The sequence below is a fragment of the Eublepharis macularius genome, chromosome 8, assembly GCF_028583425.1.
Source record: "Eublepharis macularius isolate TG4126 chromosome 8, MPM_Emac_v1.0, whole genome shotgun sequence".
In the NCBI taxonomy this organism is placed as follows: domain Eukaryota; kingdom Metazoa; phylum Chordata; class Lepidosauria; order Squamata; family Eublepharidae; genus Eublepharis; species Eublepharis macularius.
Genome location: NC_072797.1, coordinates 102,883,236 through 102,907,266, shown reverse-complemented (window position 1 = coordinate 102,907,266; position 24,031 = coordinate 102,883,236). Strand labels below are relative to the sequence as shown.

The window sequence follows — 24,031 nt, the reverse complement described above, 5'->3', positions numbered from 1 at the left end:
AAGAGACTCCCATTCTAGTACATAAATGGCCAGTCTCGGCACTCCGTTCAAACGGGTGCTTCTGGTTGCTGAGTTCAAGCGATTTAAAGCTGCAGAGACAGGCATCTGAGGGGGTGGCCAGGCTCCCGGTCGCGGCTTTATCCCTATGTAAGATGGCGGCCGTTACAGCAGCTGAAACCCGAACCATGTTAACCCAACACACGGCAGTAAAGGGAGGGGGACAAATCGGTAACTGAGGCAAGCGCGCCCTGCTCCGAGGCAGGCTCTGAAGCAACTACGACGAAGGGGGAGCAGAGAGAAACGAGGGAAGGACCAGGCACCCGACCGAGGCGCCAGACGCCCCGTCCTCCACACAGCTCTTCACATCCGGGACATCCAGCTCTGATTGTCGCGCCCCCCAAACCGGAAATGACAACGGAGCCGCTGCCAGGTTTCCCCACGCGGGATCTCGACATTCCCCCCTTCCCTTGAATCCCCCTGCCCGCAGGCGGGGGGGGGGCGTCTTTGATTAGTGCGCGCGTTGGTGCTGCCGGGATGAGGGAATAACCACCGCTGCCAACCGCCACGGTCCTCCCGTAATAGACGGGCCATTCCAGTTGGCGCGCGCAGGAATAACCACGGCCCTCCCTTCCTCCCGCCAGTCGACTTGGCTGCGTACACAGTTCGATGAGGAATTCAAGCCGCCAGTTCTCCTTCACTGAGAGAGGAAGGGGGAACGCATGGAGGACGAAAGCTTGTCAGTCCTGCCGCAAGCCCCGCCTCTTCCGGGCCTGTGAGGCTGGGCTGCCGCCTCCTCTCCTCCTCCTCTAGCTCGCTCGCTCTCTCCCTTTTGTGAGTTATAGCAACCGTTGCCTTGTGAATCAAGCGCCATAGTCACCGTAGTCCTGGCGACTGTTACCCATCAACAACAACGGCTCCTCTCCTCCACCACCACCACCTCCTCCTCCTGCTGCTGCTCCTCCTCACCCCCATCCTCACCCCCTTCCTCTTCATCACCCACAACAACAACAACCTCCACCAGCAAGAGCAACACCACCACAGCCCTCCACAGCCCAGGTGAATATGATTGTTGTGCGCAGCCTCCCCCCCCCCTCTGTTCCTTTTTTCCATCGAGTAGCTGGCCTGACGCTTCTTGCTTTGGTTTAAACCGGTGAATGTGGAAAGTAGGGAATCTTGTAACGTCTGTGTGTGGTTGTGAGGGAGATTTTCCCCCCACTGGGCCTGTTTTGTGTTCTCTTTATATACCCCTCCCCCTCCCCCCACTTTCTCTGTTGTACTCTGATGGTGGCTGTAGTGATCTGGTGGAGTTTGGTTGGGGAGGGGGGTATTGAGAATGGGAAGAGAGGATTGGTGATGTTGGAGAGGGAAGCACACTTGTGGTCTGCCCAAGGTGATCTTCTCTGGGGTGTCTTTTTTGTTTTGTTTTAATCTGTTTTCTGTTCTTCTTTGTAGGGAGTTACTGAGATAGGAGAATTAAGGTGGCTTTATAATTCCTTATATTTTTACTTAGAATTCAACAAACCAAAAATCTAGCATGTATGACCCAGGGGTGCTTTCTTTCTCTTAGAACTTGTGTGTGGGCCTTGGTCCATAGCTGGGATTTTGTGGATTTGGAGAGGTGTGTGTGCGCATTTGTGTGAACTTTTTGCTTTTGATCATCCAACCTTCACTGATTTTTTTAACCTTGTCTGTGTTTTATGATGATTATGATGGTCGTTACATACTTATTGTCATTAAGTTGATTGTTCTTAGGCATACTCTCTTCTTTGTGCTGAAACCTCATTCCTGTTTATCAAGTATTCCAGTTCAGCACAATATTTATTTGCTGTTATGAAATATTTTATATTTTCTTATGAGAAAAATGTCTTTTTAATCCCAAATCAGTGCATACCCTGGACTTGCTGTCCATTCACTTTGATTATGTATGTGTGGCTGGAGTAGATGTATTTTACATTGTTGTTTATTTTTAAGTCAATGAGACCTCTAATATTAAACAATCATTTTCACAAGCAGCTGTAATTTTTCTTTTCGTCTGTGAGATATTGTGCATTAAACTATAGAGGTCCAGGAAAGAGCAGTAAATCAGGGAGATGTAAATAATTTCTATGTAGTTTTGGAAGTCCCCCCCCCCCTTGTGGCTTTTTTACTTTCCCTAGGGTGTTGAAACTGAAGCTAAGTTGACCATAAAGAATTTATAAATCTGAACTTGAAATGTAATCATGTCTGTGGCTGCAAGTTAAGATCTGCAGATTTGTACTGAGCACATATAGGGATTAATTCTGTATAGACAGAGGAAAATATTTCTGATATTGGATCAGTTGGAGAAATTTTTGATGTTCAGTTACTTTGTGTTTGACCTCCCTATAATCAGCTGTCCACTCTTTTTAGCATGGTAGCAAATCATGTCTGAATGAGTGATATTGATCATGAGACAATATATTATTCAGGGTACAGTCCTGTGCATACTTACCTGGAAGTAAGCCCCACTTCTGGGTAAACATGCATAGGACCAAACTGTATGAATACTAATGAATTAAAAGGTCATGTTTCTTCACTCCTTTAATGTGATTTTTGTTAAGATGCTAATGTTTCCAACAGGTTTCTTGTTAATTTGGTTGATTCTTTATAAGGGAAACTAATTTAATTGTGAATATTGTTGTTCCTTTCATTTGTGAAACTTGTATTGAATACAGTCTTGTTGCTTGTAACAGTGCCAACAGAAAGATATTGATTTATCTGACAGAGCAACCCCTGAAGAATGTGACAGTGTCTATTATTCCTGGGACTGTCAAGTGCAGAGCGGGTTAGATAATTAATGCTTTGGTAAACCAAAGACTATTTTGTGGATTAAGACTTCTGTGTTGTGTAGTTTGACTCTATAAATATATATTGCACATATGATGATGATACCTATATATATGATAATTCCATGAACCAGTAAAGGGCTGGATAATGTATGAATATATAATTGCTTATTATGTATTAACATGCAATTATTTAATATAATGTCTTGTATTCAAAATAGATTTAAAATAAAATGCACTTAAAATAATAGCAATATCTAGGTATCTTATTACTGGAGAAACCATGTTTTTTCCTTCCTCCTCTTCATTGTGTCCACCTGTTGTTTTATTTTACATTAAAGTTCTAGTTTTATAAAACTAGAAAAGAGACATGATTATTGTCTTTCTAGCCCATATAATACAATAATGCAATCTGTGATCACTAAGATTACAGTGCACCATATGCAGAAAGCAAGATGGTATGAGGTTTGGCTAGTCTATCAAGTGTGATTAATAAAATGTGCTGTGATCATTCAGCATTCAAATAGTGAACCCCCTTCCACGTACATACCAATGCAGCAGCAAGTAAGATTATGGGGGAGGGGAACCATTCTGCCTTTTATTTTAGTCCTGAACATGCAAGCCTTACCTATTATCTTTCCAGAGTAGGCTTTAATTAGAACCAATACACCAGTCTTGATATTTTAACCTTAGCTGTGTCTATGTGTGATGTCTTGGGAGTTGGCCAGTGCTATATGTAATATATTTGGATTGGTGCACTGATTCCAAGTAATTCTCTTATAGGCTTAATAAATAAGGCTCACTTACAGAATCACAGTAATGCAGAAATTTCAGCTCCCCTCGTCTCCTGATTTAAAAAAAAGTTTAAGGGGAAAAAATCAAGGAGGCATACTTTCTGATCCCCATAGGATACTGATGAAGAATTAAACTAATTGCTTTTCTTTTAAAACTGATGACAATCTGGCTGTATAAAGGTTTCTGAGGCAATGTGTGATAGTCTGCCCTGTAAATTATGCCCAACCATGTGTGCACAGTCCTTCTATCTTGTGCTCTGTTTCATACATACATAAAGTTGTCTGTCTTTCTGTAGCATCAGTTAACACCATATTTGCACATATAGTTACCAGTTTGTTGGAGTTCTCCTTTGCTTGTTGTGGAATTTTGTGGAAGGAAGCAGCATCAGTTCCACTAGCATGCAGAGGCTTGTAGAGGCTGGCTAAGTTATTTTACTGTCTTGTTTCATGGTGAGTACCAAGGACCGCTGTATTCGGTATCTTGTTTGGTTGGCAAGTAGTGTCAGGCCTTGGAAAAACAGCTAAACTCTGTTTACTCAAGGAAGAACTCCTCTTCCCTAGTAGGATGAAGTGGCTTATCTCAGAGAGCCAGTTTGGTGTAGTGGTTAAGAGCGTAGGACTCTAATCTGGAGAACCGGGTTTGATTCCTCGCTCCTCCACTTGAAGCCAGCTGGGTGACCTTGGGTCAGTCACAGCTTCTAGCTCTCCCAGCCCCACCCACTTCACAGGGTGTTTTGTTGTGGGGATAATAATAACACACTTTTTTTTTTTTAATAACGCACTTTGTAAACCGCTCTGAGTGGGTGTCAAGTCATCCTGAATGGCGGTATATAAATTGAATGTTGTTGTTGTTGTTATAAACAAGGCTGAAGAGTTTCTTCAGAAGCTTGATGTTACAGTTGCTAGCTGAGTCAAATTCACTTATTTTATACGCTACCTTTCTCCCCAGTGGGACCCAAAGTGGCTCATACTGTTCTTCTTTCCTCAATTTTATCCTTACAAAAGCTCAGTGAAGCGGGTTAGGCTGAGAGTGTGTGGCTGGCCCAAGGTCACCAAGGTACCATGGCAGAGGGAGGATTCAAACCTGGATCCTAGTTTGATACTCGAACCATTACATCATACTGTAAGATGCCAAAAAGCAAGGGCACCTGATCTCTCTCTGAAATCTTTCCACATCTAACATGTCATAGTTTTTTATCCTTAAATAATTACTTTTCAGAATGTAACCACCATTAGTTTATCATTAGTAAACAGGGGCAGAAATCTGTCTAGCTTCTTGTAAAACCCTAAAGAGGAGAGTCTTCAAGATTCCTATTAACAAAGGGCTGTTAGAAAGTTTTTCCCAATGTCTAACGTAAATTTACTTTTCTATATTTCGTTTCTTTTTGTTACATTTGTATGTAACAAAAGTTTGTACCCACTACTTGTGAAATCATTCTATGCAGCCAAAGGTGCAGCAAGTTAAGGATATAAATCTGCAAAAAGCACGAGCCAGTGTGGAATCTTTTGCATGTCTTGAGTTCTTCCAGCAAATAGATAAAAGTGTTTGTGTTCTTGCTGTTTGTCATTGAGTTAAGTTTTTTGGGTTTTTTTTTTTTTGGCATCATCCAGTATCTCAGCCCTGCATGTGCAGGAACGAAGTCTTTTCTCTGAGTGGGAAATGGTCTGAGTGTAATGGCAGGTACCTGTGTTTATGCAACATTTCCTTTTTGTAGAAGAGAATGGAAAACCCCTGTGTTTGTGAAGCCAATGACTGGGGTTTAAAGGTACATTGAACAACTGACAAATTATTGATATCATCTATGTTGGTTTGTTTTTTTAGGAACTGCTGCTTTCAATAATGGCAAAGCAATGTGGGCTTTGTCAGACTGAAACAATATGCCCATTGATATACATTTTATTGTTTGGTTATGGTAATTCTTTTATAACCCTCTGTATTTTCATAGTAATGGTACCATTAACATTTGTTTTCCACTTTGTTTGAAAATTTTCTTGTATGTTCTTTCCCCAGCATAGTTTTAGTATATTAGTAACAAGTTGTCTTTCAGAAAAGCGGATATTATGCTATACAGGCAAGAACTGTAAAAGTGTGGTTAAGCATACATTTTAATTCACTTGATAGAATAGCCTTATGACACCATTGTGGATTGTAGGAACTGGTCTCCTCATTGCCTTTCAGAAAATATTGAAATGGAATTTTTCTTCAGAGTGGTAAGCTGCAGCCCAAGCTCTGCTCACAACCTGAGTTTGATCCTGGTTGAATCCGGGTTCAGGTAACCAGGTTGACTCAGCCTTCCATCCTTCTGAGGTCGGTAAAATGAGTACCCAGTTTCCTGGGGGTGTAAAGTGTAGATGACTAGGGAAGGCAGTGGCAAACCACCCTGTAAAAAGTCTGCCAAGAAAACGTCATGATGTGACGTCCCCCCATGGGTTGGTAATGACCTGGTGCTTGCACAGGGGACTACCTTTACCTTTTCATGTAAATGTACAAAGCAAAGATGCTTGTGTTATTTTTATTTACTTAATTTATACCCTGTCTTTTCTCCCCAGTGGGGACCCAAAGTGGCTTATGTCATTCTTCATTTTATCCTCACAGCAACCCTGTGGGGTTAGGCTGAGAGAGCTTGACTGGCCTGAGGTCACCCAATGAGCTACCATGGCTAAAGCTCAGTATGAGCTTAGACTAGTAAGAGATGCTAAACACAACAAAAAGGGCCCTTTAGCTATGTTTGGAGATTTCAGCTGGTGCAGAATGCTGCAGCTCACTTGTTATCAGGAGAAAGATGGAGCATGCATATTACTCCCATTCTGCAGTCACTCCATTGGCTATCCATCTGATACTGGGCTCAGTTGGTCATGACTGTAACATTCAAAGTCATTCATCGCCTAGGCCTCTCATATCTGCACAACCACCTCTCTTTATTATTGGATCTCAGTGAGAAAGGTAGACTATGAATGAATGAATGTTTGGAGGAAGAAAAAGAACAAAAGTTGTAGATCTGCTGCAGGGAGAGGGAATTTTAATAGCTGATAGTGGTCACAACTACTCAACTCCTCCTTTGCCTTGGTCTTCTCTTGCAAGGGAAACTGTGCTCAGCCTGTTTAAAATAGAACACATTATGAAGGAAGGGAGTTGCAACCTGGGATAGGCATAGGGGGATGGTACATAAAAATACCTAGCTTCTTTAAATGAAATTAAAACTTCAGGGCTGGATGAATTACATCTTACAGTGCTAAAGGAATTTGCTGGTGTAATTTTGGAGCCTCTGTCTGTAATTTTTTAGAATTCTTGGAAAGCAGGGGAGGTTCTAGAAGATGAAAGGTAAAGGTAGTCCCCTGTGCAAGCACCTAGTCATTACTGACCCATGGGGGGGACGTCGCATCATGACATTTTCTTGGCAGACTTTTTACGGGGTGGTTTGCCGCTGCCTTCCCCAGTCATCTACACTTTACCCCCAGGAAACTGGGTACTCATTTTGCTGACCTCTGAAGGATAGAAGACTGAGTCAACCTTGAGCCAGCTATCTGAACCCAGCTTCTGCCAGGATTGAACTCAGGTCATGAGCAGAGGTTGGGCTTCAGTATTGCCGCTTACCACTCTGTGCCACGGGGCTCTAGAAGATTGGAGACAGGCAAATGTTGTCTCTGTCTTCAAGAAGAGGGGGGAAAGGGATCCTGGTATTGACCTGTCAGCTTGGAAAGGTTTTAGAACAAATCATTCAGGCCTTGAATATTTATGAAAGAATACTGTGATTACTAAGAGCCTGCATGGGTTCCTCAAAAACAAGTCATATCATACTAATCTCCTTTTTTTGATAGAAATACTACTGTGTTGGATCAGTGGAGTGCTGTGGACATAGATTATGATTTCAGTAAGGCTTTTGATAAGGTGCCATATGATATTCTTGTTGACAAGTTGGTAAATGTGGTTTGGATGCTGCTATTGTTAGATGGCTTTGTAATTGGTTGACAGATTGTAGCCAAAGAGTGCTTGAGTAGTTCCTCATCCTCTTAGAGAGGAGTGACAGGGATCTGTCCTGGGCCTGATGTTGTTCAACATCTTTATAAATTACATGAATGAAGGAATAGAGGGGATACTCATTAAATTTTCACACAATACTGAATTGGTAGGGTAGCTAATACAGTAGAAGATGGAATCAAGATTCATGATAATCTTTACAGGCTGGAAAAACTGGGCTAAAACTAACAAAATGAATTTCAACAGAAATAAAATTCTGCATTTAGGTAGGAAAAAATCAAATTGTATAATTATTGGATGGGTGAGACTTGACTTGACAGAAGTTTTGGGCTGCATCAACAGAAGTGTAATGTCCAGATCATGTTAAATGATGGTTTCACTTTGCTCTGCTATGGTTAGACCTCATCTGGAGTGCTGTGTTCAGTTTTTAGGCACCACAGTTGCCAAGTTTGAATGTGTTGAAATACCTGATGAGAGGTCTGGAGACTAAGTTGTATGAGAAAAAGTTGAAGGAGTTGGGTATTTTTAGTGTGGAGAGGAGATAAATGAGAGGTGATATGATAACCCTCTTCAAAGAAGATGAAGTGAAGTTGTTTTCTGTTGTCCCAGAGGGTCAGACCAGAACCACCAGGTTACAGTTAAACCAATTGAGTTTTCTTCAAAACATTAGGAACAACTTCCTGACAGAGTAGTTCCTTAGTGAAACAGGCTTCCTTGAGGAGTGATGAGGTCTCCTTCTTTAGAGGTTCTTTAGATAGCCATCCATCAGCAATGCTGATTCTATGACTCTGTATGAACATTGGCAGATTGTGAAGGTAGGGCAGGAAAGCGTGAGCCAGTGGTTAGTTCTCAGGGACTTTTCTTATGTACCCAGGGTACATAAGAAAAGTACACCTGGAGGTTTTTTGCCTTTCTTTCGGCATAGAGCAGCGGTCACTGGAGGAGTGGCCAGGGGGTGGGTGGGTATGTGAATGTCCTGCCGAGGGGTTGGGCTAGATGACTCAAGGGATCTCTTCCAGCTCTGTATTTCTGTGGCAGAGCAGGGATTCATTCATACTTGGCTTTCCCAGATCCTTGTCTGACACTCTAACTGCTAAAATTTGCGGTGTCAGTAAGTTGGAGCATGTGATAAGTTACATAATACTTACTGTTGCAGTGTGCAGCATGAGAAGCTCCAATGTTAAAATGGCTTTACAGGTTTAAATCCTCCAACACCATGTTTGAGTGGCAAGATTTGTGTCCAATAGTACATTAAACACTAACATGATTATCAGGATATAAGCTTTCGAGAGTCAAAGTTTCCTTTGTCAGAGCTTTTACTCTTGAAAACGTATACCCTGAAAATCTTGTTGGTCTCGAATTTTGCTGTTCTACTGCAGACCAACACCTGAAACAGTTTGAGAGTGGTCTGCTGTTTATTTTAAAAACACTTATACCCAGTATATCCCTATTGGGCTCACAGCATGATCAATAAAGCAATTCCGTATAAGCAATCCAAATAACTTCTGCAAAATATAAATAAGAATTAAAGAACTCTAGACTTGTCATGTTACATACTTTATTGTTAGGATGGCAGTAGAATCTTTTTGTTTTCTCATGCACATTTTGTACGAATAGCTTCACATTTATTTATTAAAATACTTTTCTCACAAAAAGTAGTTTCAAGGTGATTTACATGGCATGGTTCTATATAAAAACATAGACTGTAATGCAGCTCAGTAAAATCATGCATGAAACAATAATTAACAACAATTTAAAAGCCAATATACTTCAATAAAGGCAGTCAATTTAAAAGCCAGAAGGTGAGGATTTAAGTAAAAGTTCTTCTATGAAGAAATGATGTGCATGTTTTGTAGAAGACCAAGAGGTAGCATTATGTATTTCCACCAGCAGTCTGTGTGAAAGTCCAGAGCTACCACTGGAAAAGCCCTGGAATGGGTGGCCACTTCTTGAGTTTTTTTATGCCCATTTTTTTCTTAGAGTATTATGGATTTGTGCAGTCATATTGCTACATGAATTGTCAGCATACATTCAGGTAACACATTGCAAGTGGGGAGACCCACACCATCTTTGAAGTTTGCTGAATCTATATTGGTTTATGTCCTGAAAGCACATAAGACCAGTAACTTTTGTGTTCTTGAGCTGCATTACAGTCAAGTTAGTCAAGTCTTTGATAATACTGGACTACATGTGGACCTTCACTGCAAGCTTATAAATAGTTGAGTGAACTCATGCTAAGTTACAAGTTTTCAAAAAGGAATGAAAAGTGTGACTAACTTTCAGGTATCCTTATCTTTGCATTAAAATCCTATAAAATCTTCAGATTGCTTTACGACGGGTGTCTCCCTCTTTGTATTTGAGGGCAGGAATGTGCAATAGGCCATCTGAGTTATGATTTTATGATATGATTTTAATTGTATTTATATAATTATGTATTTTATTAATGTTGTACCCCGTCCTGAGCCCGCTTGTGGGGAGGGCAGGCTAAATACCAAATAAAGTAAAGTAAGTAAAGACCTAGGAGTATGTTGCTACTTCTGATTTGTGGGTAATATAATTATGGTGCTGGTGGAAAGTGCCAGCAAGTTGTAGCCAACTTATGGTGTCCCCTTCTGGTGTTTTCAAGGCAAGAGACTAACAGGTGGTTTGCCATGGCCTGCCACTGCATAGAGACTCTAGTCTTCCTTAGTGGTTTCCCATCCAGTTATTAACCAAGACTGACCCTTTTTAGCTTCTGAGATCCAAGAAGATCAGGTTAGCCTGGACTATCTAAGTCACTGCTAATATAATCATAATCATCTTCAATATATCTAGTTCTCAACATTGCCAAATATATGAATACATATCCAGAGACTGGAGCCATGTATAGACAAGACAGATCTTGAGATAAGCCTAAGAGTTGCAGAAAAATCTGAAATGTAACCCCCCCACCCCAATAGGAGTTAAAAATCCCAAACTAATAGTTGTACCTGTACCTTTAAGAAACAAATGCCCTCTGGCCATTGCTAGGCATCTGCAACAGTATTGCCTGTGGAAGCATTGGTTATGTCAGTAAAAGGCACAGAGAGGGGCCAGCGCCCTTTCCAGAATTATTTTGGTTGCTGAATGAGGATTCATGGGGGCAGGTCTTCCAGTGAACATTAGGTGACTTTCTACCAAGTGACTTACATGACTTACTCAGGTTCAACTGATTGCTGGTGTTCAAAAGCAACCACCCCCTGGAAACCAGTGTAGTATAGTGGTTAGAGTTTCAGACCAGGATCTGGGAGACCCAGGTTCAAACTCCCACTCTGCTGTGAAAACTCATTGGGTGATCTTGGGCCAGTCACATGTTCTCAGCCTAACCTGCCTTACAGGGTTGTTGATATAAAATGGAAGACAATGATTTAAGCTGCTTTTGGTTTCTGTTGTGAAGAAAGGTGGGGTATAGATGTAGTAAAGCAATAATAAATATAGTTGAAGATACGGGCAGATAAATAGTAGGTTGGCTGGGGGGTGGTAGGAGACAAGAAAAGGGGAGAAGCTATGGGGGCTTTGGAGTATGGGAAAGAAGAAATAATAAGGGAGGAGAAAATGAGGTGCCCCCTTACAAGTCCTTGTGGGTCCCCTACTTGCCACTATATCTAATAGTAAAACAAATTTTTCCTGTGCCACTCACAAAAGCTGCAAAGCAAGGTCACTGAAAGTCAAGATGGGGTGTTCTACTTGCTAGACTTCCCAGATAGGGAGAAAAATAAGACTTTTGGAAATTAAACAAAAAATAAAACAAAAAACTTCAAAAATAGTCTGATGAAGTTTGAATATGCCTCGAAGTGCTTATGATATCATGAAAGGAGGTATCTGAGGAAATGTCCAAAATGTTTATCTACTGTCCTAATTCAATGTGGGAGCTCCTATTTGCTCCCAATAATACTAAACCTTATGGCTCGTGTATGGAGTGAAATTAAAGTTAGGGATGTGAGCTACACATTCCTTAAGTCCAACTTGCCTTCCCCCAAATTTCTTATACATTATTGGGCTGTTTTTGTAAGATGTAAAAATACCTGTGTTCTATGGCTCAGGTTCAGAGTTTGAAGAGAAGTTTCTTATTTTATAGTCAGTGCTATCGAGCTCTTAGCATCTAGCCCTGGAGTTCAGCAATGTTGTACTCTTGGGGGATTTCCTAATAATTTATCCTCCCTCCTGATTTGATGCAGTCTCTTCGTTTGTCTGGTAGCTTATTATCAAGATGAGGAAGATATAGGCCACCCCCCTTTGTCTCTGAAGTCTACTTCTTGGGGGCAAAGCTAGAATTAACAGCTTCCCTGGGTTTAAAACTGTGTCTGCTGACACCATTTTAAATTGATTTTTAATTTTATAACACAGAACTGCAAGGACCCCCTCCAGAACAGGCATGCAGATCTAGTCGAGTGGGCTTGCTGACCAACCAGCTCGCCTGAGGAAGATACAAGAAGGTAGTGACCAGGCCACCCCTTTCTATGCTACTTGGATCATAAGTCGACGCGTGTTGCCTGCCCCGCCTCTCCTTGCCCTAGTGCTGAATTCATGAGCAGGGAGGGGAAGGCTCGGACTCAGCTTCTGCAGCACTTCTTTGCAAAGGGGCCATGGAGAGGGAGGGTAGGGCAAGCATTCAAGGCTTCAGTGGGCACAAGGAAATAGAGGTGTAGGGTTGCCAGCCTCCGGGTCGTGGCTGGAGATCTCCCGGAATTACAACCGATCTCCAGGTGACAGAAATCAGTTCCCCTGGAGAAAATGGGGCTTTGGAGGATGGACTCTATGGTATTATACCATTCTCCCTCTGAGGTGGAGGACATCTTGGGTGATTCCCACCATCCAATCAGGGAGGCAGGAACTAACTTTCTTCCTCTTCCTGTCTAGCCTGTGGGACCACCCTCTCTTCAGTTCTTTCCTGCCTCCAGGGAGCACAGTAGCTCTGGCAGATTGCTCTGCCATTTGACTTCACTTTCTTAACTAGATTTTTTCTATTCAGACTTCCTCTTTCCACTTTTGATTCTTCAGACTATTCTTCCCTCCATTTTCGCTATCCTGTTCTTTTACTTTTGCCTTTCTTCTGAGCGCCACCAATTTCAAGCCTATAGGCAATAGAGCTGACTGACTCCTATGGGAGCTTTATGGACGGCGAGGAGGGGAGCCTAATTACAGCAGCAATTACCGCGGGAAACGCCAAGTCATCCGGTACCGTCCTGCTTGCACAGCAGGAATGGAATCCTGGCACCTTTCCGGCATCTGAGCCGTGTATAGTTTCTAAACGCTAAAAGAAGCAGTTGGGCTCTAAATTGATGGTGCAATCCTGCTCTGAAGCAGAGAAAAGCGCAAGGAAATGGCCTTGGAAGAGATGCAGGCCTCTATACAGCCCCATCTTCCACAGAGGGAGCTTGTTAAAACAGCGTGCCTCAGCCAGCCAGCTGAGAACAGTGCTACCTGGCGGAGCTCAATTTTGGCAGGAAACATTGCAATGTGCTTGCCAATCTCCTGGCAGGAGAGACTCGGCTGAAACATAATCCAGACACCCAGAGCTCCAGCTGACAAGCCAGGGGGGCCACGTAAGTGTTCTCCCGAGCGTGTTATACCTTCAGAATTCCTGTCAGCAATTAGACTGACTGTGAGGGAGGAAATCCTGTTACTTTACCAGTCAGAAGCACCTTGGCCCTATAAAGATTCCAGGAATCTCCTCAGCCCTGGCACCATGTGAATGTGCCCATGCCAATCTCCTGGCTGAAGATTTTACAGCAGGCCTTTCCCCTTTGGATTTAGCCCTGCTTTTACTACAGGATCTAGCCCTGCCTTTCCCTGTCAGATGGGTAATGTATAAAGGGCGCAATTTTGCTGGTGTCTTTGAACCTTTTAACACTTAAGACTAACTAGGAGAGAGGAAATAGTGGTGCGGTGTCTACCTCATCCTCCCTCCATGAGTAAGGCTGTAGCTCTGTGGAAGAGCTTCTGCTTTGTATGCAAAGGATCCAGGTTTGTTCCCCATTAATTCCAGTTTAAGAGATTAGGTAGATGAGGGGAAAAACCTCTTCCTGAGATGCTGCCATTCTGAGGAGATAACACTGACCAATGGTCTGAGTTGGAATAAGGCAATTTGTAATGTTTATCAGTCAGGGATCCCCACGGAGCAGGGGGATCACCCTCAGATAGAGTCTGTAATGAGACGGAGAAGGATGAATTCCTTCAGATGTAGAAGAGGAGGAAATATCCCTATCAGAACAGTCAGCCCAGCTGTCTGAATCTGAGGTCTACCAGTATTTATTATCTAAGACATTCTCAGCCTTAGAGCAGTAGAAATTAGCCTTGGGGGAGTAGGGCCCTTAGACTGGGAATATCAAATCCAACCCAGAGAAACAAGAGTCTCTTCCTAGTGAAGGTTCCTCAGAAAAGGTCCTCCCATTTCCAGAATATTTGGGGAGAAGGTTCAAGGCTGAGTGGTCTAAACCATACGCCAATTAATAATCCCCAAACTTGCCCCCAAAACAAACTGTACTCACTACCTTGCTTTGCTATGAGTTGTTGCAGGTACCTGCGATGGAAAATCCAGTGGCTACACTTCAGTCATCTGGGCTCGGGTCAGAAGATGGGTAAGGATCAGTCAGAGACCACTTAGACAAGAGGAAAGAGGCCATGCTAACAAGAGCTCACGAGGCCGGGACCATGGCTATTAAGGCTACAGCTATTGTCTCAATTGCCTCAAGAGTGTCAGGAGTATGGATCTGGAAACTGATCCAACTCCTCCTGTACAACAATAGCTGCCCCCATTGAAGGGACAAACAGAAATGTAAAGGCCAATACCTTCAAGACAGACATCCTGGATACATTTACCTTTTTCTTCCAGGATTATGGTCCTGACAGCAGTAACAAGCCGGCACGCTTGATTAAGAGCATGGCCAGCAGATTCACACTCTAAAAATATTGTCCTGACTTACCTCTTTCAGAGAGACAAGCTATTTGGGGATGCCCTGGGAAAGATCTAGATTGAGACCTAGGACAGAAGAACGTGTTGCCAAAAACACTCAATCTGAGAGGCGATCCATTGGCCCTCAGCCTTTTATTCACAACACACACTACTAAGGTCCAGACAAGACTCCAAATGGCCATCCTGGGATTAATCTAGGTGATCCTTTAATAAGGGGGAGGGGTCCTTTCAAGACCCCACTTGTGGTATAATGGTTAAGTAATTGAACAGTGATGCAGTACTCTGCAGGTTCAAATTTCACTCCTGCCATGAACTTGCCACATGGCCTTGGATAAACCAGTCCTCTCAGTCCCAGCTCTCCAGCTGTATTGTGGGGATAATGCTTACCTTGTCCCAAGATCAAACAGACAGTTCTCCACACGTGGAAAGAGATCCAACCTTAACACCCAGATCTCTAAGACAGGACATTCTAGCTGTCCCTGTGAGAGGCCAACTACTCTTTACCATCAAGCCTAGGTTGACAAGCAGGCAGGCCTTGCAAATAGTCTCACAGCCATCAACTACCGGGGTACATGACAAGATTTGTTCTACCCACAAGCAGATGCCCTGATATTGCAGTGGCCATTAGGCCTCCTCTATGTATTACTACCCTTACCAATAACAGACCATGCCTTTCCACCCTCCAACAGATGGTGATATTTCCACCTCCCATCCTACTGACCTCTCCGGTCAAGTTACAGCAGGGACCAATTTGGCTCTCTCATTTAGACTTACTTTGCTTTACCGTGTGGGAATAGAAAGGAACACCTTCCTAAGATGGGGATATTCCCGAGAGGTGGCCAACACTCTCCTAGCATTCAGAAAACAGTTTATGCTCAGAATTTACAACTCTTATTGGGAAACCCTCACTCAGGAGACATTTTACACAGCCCTGATCAAACATCCATTTGAACCGGTCAAGGATGTTCCCCTGGGAAGGCTGAGAAGGAAGACTATCTTCCTTATTATGTTCGCGTCTGCCAGAAGATTTAATCAGACCTGAACTCTGTATCTTTCCCAATGGTAAGGTGATGCCTCGGACTGTCTTCCAAAAGCATATTCCAAACTGCATAGTTCACAAGAGATAATGCTACCATATTTCTACCTCTACCCTAAATAGACTAGGGAGAGACTCTTATACAACCTAGATGTCAGAAGGAGGCTCAAGGCCTATCTGCTCCGAACAGTGCAAATTAGAAAGTCAGTCTTACTGTTCTTAAATATATCTCCCCTCAATTTGGGGAAGAAAATGTCTTCAGCAGTGGTAGGTGCCAATAGCAAAACATGCACTATCAAAACTCCTAAAAAACAAAACAAAAAAACCCTCTCTTCGTAGAGGTTCCTTGTGGAATACCACTTCACTCTTTGAGGAGTGCTACTACCAGTGCAGCACTACACAGGAACACTTCTGTAGAAGAAGTCTGCAAGGCAGCAACAAGGTTGTCAGTCTTGACCTTATTAAGATGCTACAAATCAAATCTATATGATTCAGCGGACACTGACTGTAGTAGAAAAGTACTGCAGTACAGGATCATGGATGAAGACCATATCCGACCCAGAAACTGGAAACTGCTTTGGGAGCACCCAAGATGTCCTCCGCCTCAGAGGGAAAACGGACCTTTGGACACTTACCGTGAAGGGTCCTTCTCCTCTGAGGAAAGGAGGACATCTTGCCCTCCCTGGGTCTCCGTCCTTCTCTACCCTGCTGCCTCATTCTTATACCTCCTCCGGGTTATGCTTTATTTACAGTACATGTTAATGCAACAGGTGTTTTTTCTCTCAGTATTGACAGTTGCTGAATGATAAATTCAGTGTTACTGCTTTGTGGAGTCACCTGAACTGAAGAGAGGGTGGTCCCACAGGCTAGACAGGAAGAGGAAGAAAGTTAGTTCCTGCCTCCCTGATTGGATGGTGGGAATCACCCAAGATGTCCTCCTTTCCTCAGAGGAGAAGGACCCTTCATGGTAAGTGTCCAAAGGTCCGTTCTGAGGCCTCTCCCCAAACCCCACCTCCAGGCTCCACCCCACAAAATCTCCAGGAATTTCCCAACCTGGACCTGGCAACCCTATGGAGGCGTCTAGTCCTCCCTCCATTCCAGCTCCTTCCAGTTTAAAAAGTTCCCTGAATCCATTGCTGTCCACATTCACAGGACGCTGTTCAGGGTCTGTAAGCTGGAGAGAATCTATGCTTTTATTTGGGTGCTTTCACTATCCCCCCTTCCAGGATAGTTATGTGCTCGTGAGTCACTTTGCGCAATTCCTGAGGAACACTTTGACACTGCTTTTCAAAAGAGAAATACAAGGCAATTCATAATACAATATCTGTTCATTTTTTTTACACAGTGAGGATTGCTAAGTGACACCCTCAGGCATAGTGAACTGCCTGGCAATCTCTTGCACCTTGAACATGTTTGGTGGGTGCAGGCAGACAACAGTGGGGCTCACTAGCTGGGTTGCCATCTTCCTCCTGCAAAAGGAGGTGAGAGCAGGAGGAAAGCAAACCCTCATGACTTGGGCTGCCCTGCTGTGCTCTTGTTCTGGAGGGGAGTCTTGTGGCTTTGTGTTTAAAAGTAAAATTACACATCAATTAAAAATGGTATCAGCAAACACAGGTTTAAACCCAGGGAAGCTGTCACTTCTAGCTTGGCCCTTGGTCCCTCATTCCTCTGATAATGAGACCAGGTAGTATGTTTTATGTTCATTCAGAAAACACAGTGAAAACCGTACTACATTTTGAAAGCCATTTAACATAATTCATATTACTAACCTTTAACGTGTACTGAAACAATACTTTGTAAGTTCTGGTATGAGGAGTTTATTATTATTTTGCAGGTAAGAAAATTTGCTTTAAGTTCTAATTAATAAATTTTCCCAGATCAGTAGCTGTATTATAGTTCTGATATATCTAGCAGCTGAAACCTATTAAAATAATTTTAACGAGTGTACACTACGATATAAGAACTACTCAGCTCTTATATTAGCTTTACTGTGCTTTCAGGACCTTTTCATTCCTTTTTCAATTAGATGCAGCCATTAGAAGGATTGCAGCTTCGATTACACCTAGTCCATGTTGATGATGTTCCTGCAGAAATTCAATAGGGGTGGTAAAATTGTATCTGGCTTCATCTTAGCTGCTGGGGGATCATGAAGATGTAAAGTCTTCTCTAGAACTTAAAAGTGAATTCAGCTTCAGTCTAGTTTATGTAGACTAGCAGTCTGTTCCTTATTTCAAAGAACCATTCTTTAGTTATTTCAGAAATGTTCATGGAAAAGAAGAATACCATAACTGAAAAAGCAACTTTAATACATAAAAGGATGATATATTCTATAAAGTACTGGTAATGTTCTGATCCACGTACAATGTCATTATCTTAGTTTCTTAGTGTGCGTATTTTGGAGCTTTTCAGGTGGCAGCCCTGAATTTATGTGCAACTGAAATTGATTGCCCAGAAAGTTAAATATGCATTTTCTTTTCAAACTTGTTGACTTTTTTTGCAGTTTTTTTTGGAAACCTTACAATAAGGCTGCTGTTACAGATTTGATATTTAAAAGCTCTAGATGGCTGTATGATTGCATAGTTGTTTATCTATTTGTATGATTTAAAAAATAACATTAAAATTAGATTTTAAAGATACTGTTGATAAAATAAACCCATTCCTGCTCAGTAAATAGCTGGTCTTTTTCTGAGAAGTTAATCTTCAAGTAACCAATTCTGCTTAGTGTCTTTGCATTTATATGCAGCAAGTGACAAAAAAGTCCTTATTCTTAATAGCTCAAAAGGTATGTTGTTTGGATGGCCAGAGGTTCGAGATTATACATGAGAGAGAAAAGTATTTATTCAGGGCTGCTGGGAGCCACTCCCATTTCCCCCATATGACCCTGATTCAAACCAAGTGTCATAACAAATCACCTGGCTTTCGGATGCCACAAATAGAATAATAATTGTTCATTAGGTAAGAAACAGTAATGGAACAAGATAATTAAATAATAGATTTTACTTAACTTATGGTTTAGTCTGTATGGATTGCAAAGGGATGCTGTGCAAAAAACCCACAAAACCCTAGAATCAGAATCAGACTATCTAGCCAGCCAGAATAATGAAGTATATTATAAATTAAATATAGACAAGACACAAATTTACTGGGAATAAGCCACATTGAATGAAGTGAGAGACCAGTCTCTCTCAAAAATTACTCAACTGAAAAAATAAATATTTCTACTCAATCAAAACAAATCGCAAACTCAGAAGAATGTAAAGATGCTTAATAGAAAAGAAAAAATCCAGTTTGTGAGGCGACAGGCAGGAGAAGGGGGGGATGCCTCGGGGCTTCAGACCCACACATAAACACACATGTTCAGAGAGGGCAGCAGGTGGCGAGCAGCGGCAGAGAGGGGAAGGAGTCTCCTACATTTCCCAGGTAAACTTGCGCCGACCCACCTTGTGAAAAACGTCTTCTTTGGTCCGGCTCTCGTATCCTCCATGGAGAGGAGGCACATTATCTGAGTCCCACAGAGTACCCTGAGCCTGACCTGCAGCAGCCATTTCCTCCCTTTGCCACAGGAGGCTTTAAATGTTTTAAATTGGCACTAGAATATCATTATATCAATATAAAGTTATAACAAACGTGTACCAGATTCTCTGAATTCCCAGCTTTCGTTTTTTAAAAAAGCAAGTCTCTAGGCCCTTCTGTTAGTTTAGTTTGGTTTATTTGGTGTTTAACCCACCCTCCCCGCAAACAGGCTCAGGATGGGGTACAACAATCATAAAATACAATCAAATAGCACATTTTACAATAAAATTCAGCAATTAAAATCATATATACACAAAAACCTCAGACATTCCTGCCCCCAGCATACAAAGAGGAGGGAGACAGACAGACAAGATGTAATTGAATACTGCAGACTGGTGGGAGGCTCAATGATGGTCCTGACACTGGCCTCAGCCGTATGCCTGCCGGAACATCTTGTCTTGCAGGTCCACCAAAATGCTACAAGATCTCGGCAGACCTGGGTGTCGTCAGACAGTTCCACCAGGTTGGGGCCAAGACCAAAAAGGCCCTGGCCCTGGTTGAAGCCAAATGAGCCTCCCTAGGGCTAGGGATCACCAGTAAGTTCTTACCCGCTGATTTCCTGTTGCAAAAATATAACAGGAAATGCATATCTCCACAACAAAAAAGGCTAGACTCCCCACACCTTTTTTAGAAAATGAAAGCTGGGGAATCAGAGATACCAATGGGCCCCTGAAATTTTGACCCCCTTCTTGCAGCCCTGGATTTATTTTGTTGCAAATAATTGTTTTAATTGTTATAGCAACTGGAAAGTGTTTGTTCAGAAAATAGGATTTTGCAAGCTGGACAGTATTAAGTAGAACTCTTCCTCAAGCTGGATATTTTTTGAAAAAAAGAGGGAGGGAAGTTGTTTCAGGCTATTAGTTTTCATCTGGTAGAGTTGTACAGACTTAGGATGTGCTGGGGTGCAAGGTGGAGTTGGTATCAGACATCCCCTAGGCCTTATGGGAAGAAGCAGTGAGAACAATGACAACTTCATTCTGAATACAAATCTAGCTGTTAATCAAATGGAGATAAATTTGATGGACTAGCTAAAGAGTTAATGAGAGCCAAATGGTAAAGCTTTACCTAGACAGCAGTCTTTCCTCAGGTAATTTTCCTCCAGTTGAAGGATTATTTTATTGGCCAAACTATATTACAAGCAGATAGAAGTTCCATGTAGCCGTGTAGGGATTATCCATGTAATACACTTTATTACAACCAACCAAAATGACACAGAATAGTATGCAAGTTTTCAAGTTCTGATTATTCAAATTAATTTTCAGTATTGTTAATATAAGGACTGTTATGTTTTCCTTTTGCACTCTGCCGGTATGTTCCATTTGGTGTTAGAGAGCCATTTGATTAACTACTGGCTTTTATAGTCACAGTGAAGACTATTCTTGTGCTCATTGTCTTCCTCCTGTGAGGCCAAGCACTTCCTGGGTCTGCATGACTCTAACAGGAGCAGATTAATTGCATCACAATAATGGCCTGATGAAGTTATGAACTCAACACGTTTTGCATTATTTTGTGCCATTTTGGTTGGTTTTAATAAAGAATGTTTTATTGATTTTATTTATCTATTCACTTTATAGTCCATCTGTCTTGCTGAGACTTGAGGCATATCATAGTATCAAGAAACAATGCAGAACAAATACAACAATACAATACAAATGATAATACGAACAATGCATTAAAATTGGATCACAGAATTAGTGCAAAAAGGATAGTATAATAAGTGCAATAAACAGTGCAAAGGAAATTACTGAAAACTTTCAGGCACTAAAGCTACATATCTATTTCTGTTATTAAAAATGTCCTCTTGTTTTACACATTCTGTGGAATGAAAAACGTGTGGGTGCCTTTGTAACCCTGTCAAGCTTTCAATAGGTAGAGCTACAAAAGAGAACAGCTAGTGCTGGCAGTGGCAACTGTTGATCTTACACATTTGCAGGCTGGCACCTTGGGAATACTTTGCTTAAATGACTGAAGCTGCTGCAGTGGAGCATATCAGGAGGGGCAGTCCTGCAGATACTTGGGTCCTAGGCCCTGAAAGGTGGTGAAGGTAACCAGCACTTTGATTTGAATTCAGAAACTGATTGGTAAATAATGGAGTGACTACAGAATAGGTGTAATATGTGGGGTGTGGTTTTGGATTTTTCTTTGGACCAATGTGGCTCCTTAGAACTGCTGTAGAAATAAGTCTCAAACTGGGTGATCTAATACTGAAATAAATGTAGTATTTCCCAGTTCAGGTGTGTGTGAAATATGTACACTCATGGTGAGTAAGATGGGGTTAGTGTGGAGGAAGGAACTGCAAGCTTGAGATCTCCTATACAGGTTGTGGGGGTAAGGAGTATTAATTATCTAACCACACCGCAATACAGTTGGATGGAACCAGTTCAAGTCCTGGGGGTGACTTTATAAAATGGAGACAGGATTCTCCTCAAAATTGCTCTTTCTTGATAGGAAGAATCATCAGGTCATCTCCAATTTTTGTCCCTTCACCACTTTTGTTTAATAAAATTATAGCAGTTTTTTTAAATATTTTACTTTATTAAAACAGAAAAAAGAGGATACAGAAAAAGGATAAATAAAGGGGACAAGACAAGCAAATACAAAGCTGTGTGCTACAAGGATTATCAAAGTACAGAGTACAAAAATCATAACCTTTAAAAGTATTAGCATCATAACTGAAATTGTTTAATGTATATATTTTCAAATAAACAGCACATGCAGAATTCAAACGTATTTCTACTCATCTTTAAAAAATTTAAAAACTCATTCTGTTATTACCCCTATCTTATCATTACCTTGTCTTAACTATAAGAATGCTGATTTCCTAATACAACTGATTATTATAACCTTTAAGAGTGTCGGAATAACAATAGGATTATGAATGGTATATATTTTCAAATAAACAGCACATGCGAAATTCAAACCTATTTTACTCCTTATCTTAGAAAATAAAAAGTCCTTATTACCTCTATTTGTCATTACCTTTTACTTACTTATTTCTTAACAATAACAATGCTGACTCTTTACCAGTATTTCAGTATTATTTATCATACATTTTATTCTACCAGTTATCTTAATTCAACTAATTATCTTACAGTCAGATTAAGAAGCCTATCAATGTGTAATATTCAGATTTATAGGACAAAAACATCTTGTAAGTTTTATCTCTTGTAAGCAAAATAATTTCCCCATTTCTCTTCAAATTCTTTAATTGGCCTTCTGTTTATATAACTCATCAGTTTTGCCATCACTGCATATTCTCACATTTTGTCTTTCCAAATTTCCTTGGTTGGACATTTTTCTACTTCTTTCTGTTTGCTTGCCATTACCACTCTTGCTGCCATCAACAAATACCTAAATAGTTGGTATAGTGTTCTGTCAACGTTTTCTGGTATTCCCAACAACATAGTCTGGGGTTTCATAGCAAAATCAATTTTTAAAATCTTTTGAATCTCTGTCTATATCTTTCCAAATTTTAAATTTTTTTTACATGTCCACCACATATGAAAAGAGTCATCTGCTTCCTTACATTTCCAACATGACCCTGTGTATTTCTAATCCATTTTGTCAATATCTTTTGGTGTGATGTACCATTGGAAAAACATCTTGTACCAATTTTCTCTCAGTGTTTGGCTTGCTGTAAATTTTATGCCCTTAGTCCATAAATTTTCCCACTGTTTAAATGTTATTTCTTCTCCCAAATTTTGCATCCACTTTAACATACAGGATTTAATTTGTTCTGTTTCTGTATCATGTTGAAGTAGAAGTTTATAAATTTGGCCCAAAATGTGATTCTTTTTCTGCATAATTATCTTCTCAAAATCAGTCAGATCCCTCAATTGGCCTCTGTAATCCTTTAGAGCTTTCTTTAGGCCAGAGATCACCTGAAGATATATCAGCTATTGTATTTCCTTTCCTTCGTTACAAATTTCTTGCCATGATTTTATCTTCCCTTGAGAGTTTATCATATCTTGATAAGTTATAAAATCATTGATTTTTCTCTGTTCCTTTCTCAAAAGGCATCAATTAGTGGCAATGTTGGTGATATCAAAGGACTTATCCTCATTCTTACTGAATCCCAGATTTTGATCAAGCTGTCTCTACAGTGCCATGTTTTTAATGTGGAATTTATGATTCAAAGAAGGTTTAATAAGCGCATAGGTTGGATTGAAGCAAAAATCATTAGAAGCTTTAAAATATTTAAGATATTTATTTAACTGTTAATTGTTATGCATTTGTGTAGATAAACTGTCAGTGAATTTCAGATATGCAGGAAACTATAGCAAACTTTCAAAATTACTGTTATGGTGTTAGCTTGATTTTTTGGGGTGTGTGTGAAATTCTATGCCAGAAGAATAAAAGCTCATGTAAGTACCAAAAAGTACCAAGCATGGAAGTCAGCAGCCGTTCTGTAGGTAAACAAAGTGTCCAATCATGTAAAAAAAATATTATTCACAGATGAATTTTGTTATTGGACCTGTACATTTATGGCCTTGAGAAAGTTTGTGATGAAACACATGGTTTAAATTGCCGGTCCACCGTTGGGCTGGGAATGGGGAGTTAGTAGCTGTGCCCCCGCAGTATAAGGTTCTCATTGGAAAGTCTTCCATTGACAGTGATCCTATGTGATTTCTCACTCATCTTTGTTGGATGGATTCTTCCGCCTCTCTTGTACTTACTTAGTAAGAAATATGTGACCAGAAAGGACAAGAATTTGTTACGTGATTGGACACTTTGTTTACCTACAGAATGACTGCTGACTTTCTTTGTTATACATACTTATGGAATGTTTTGACTATTTATTGCCCAATATATTTATATGAAAAAATCAATACATTCTTTATATATATGCAGTGTGTCACTTTATATTCTTATCTATTTAAAAATATATTTAAATCATCTTGCTATAATTAC

At 41.0% G+C, this 24,031-nt stretch overlaps 1 protein-coding gene across 1 annotated transcript in view; it reads left to right on the top strand.

Moving 5' to 3' along the window:
- The first annotated feature begins 1,007 nt into the window (after positions 1–1,007).
- RFX3 (regulatory factor X3) overlaps positions 1,008–24,031 on the top strand; it is a 261,190-nt gene continuing 238,166 nt past the window's right edge. Inside the window, exon 1 of the mRNA XM_054986134.1 lies at positions 1,008–1,056. The gene's annotated coding sequence lies outside the window, so the exon portion shown is untranslated. The remainder of the gene's footprint in view (positions 1,057–24,031) is intronic.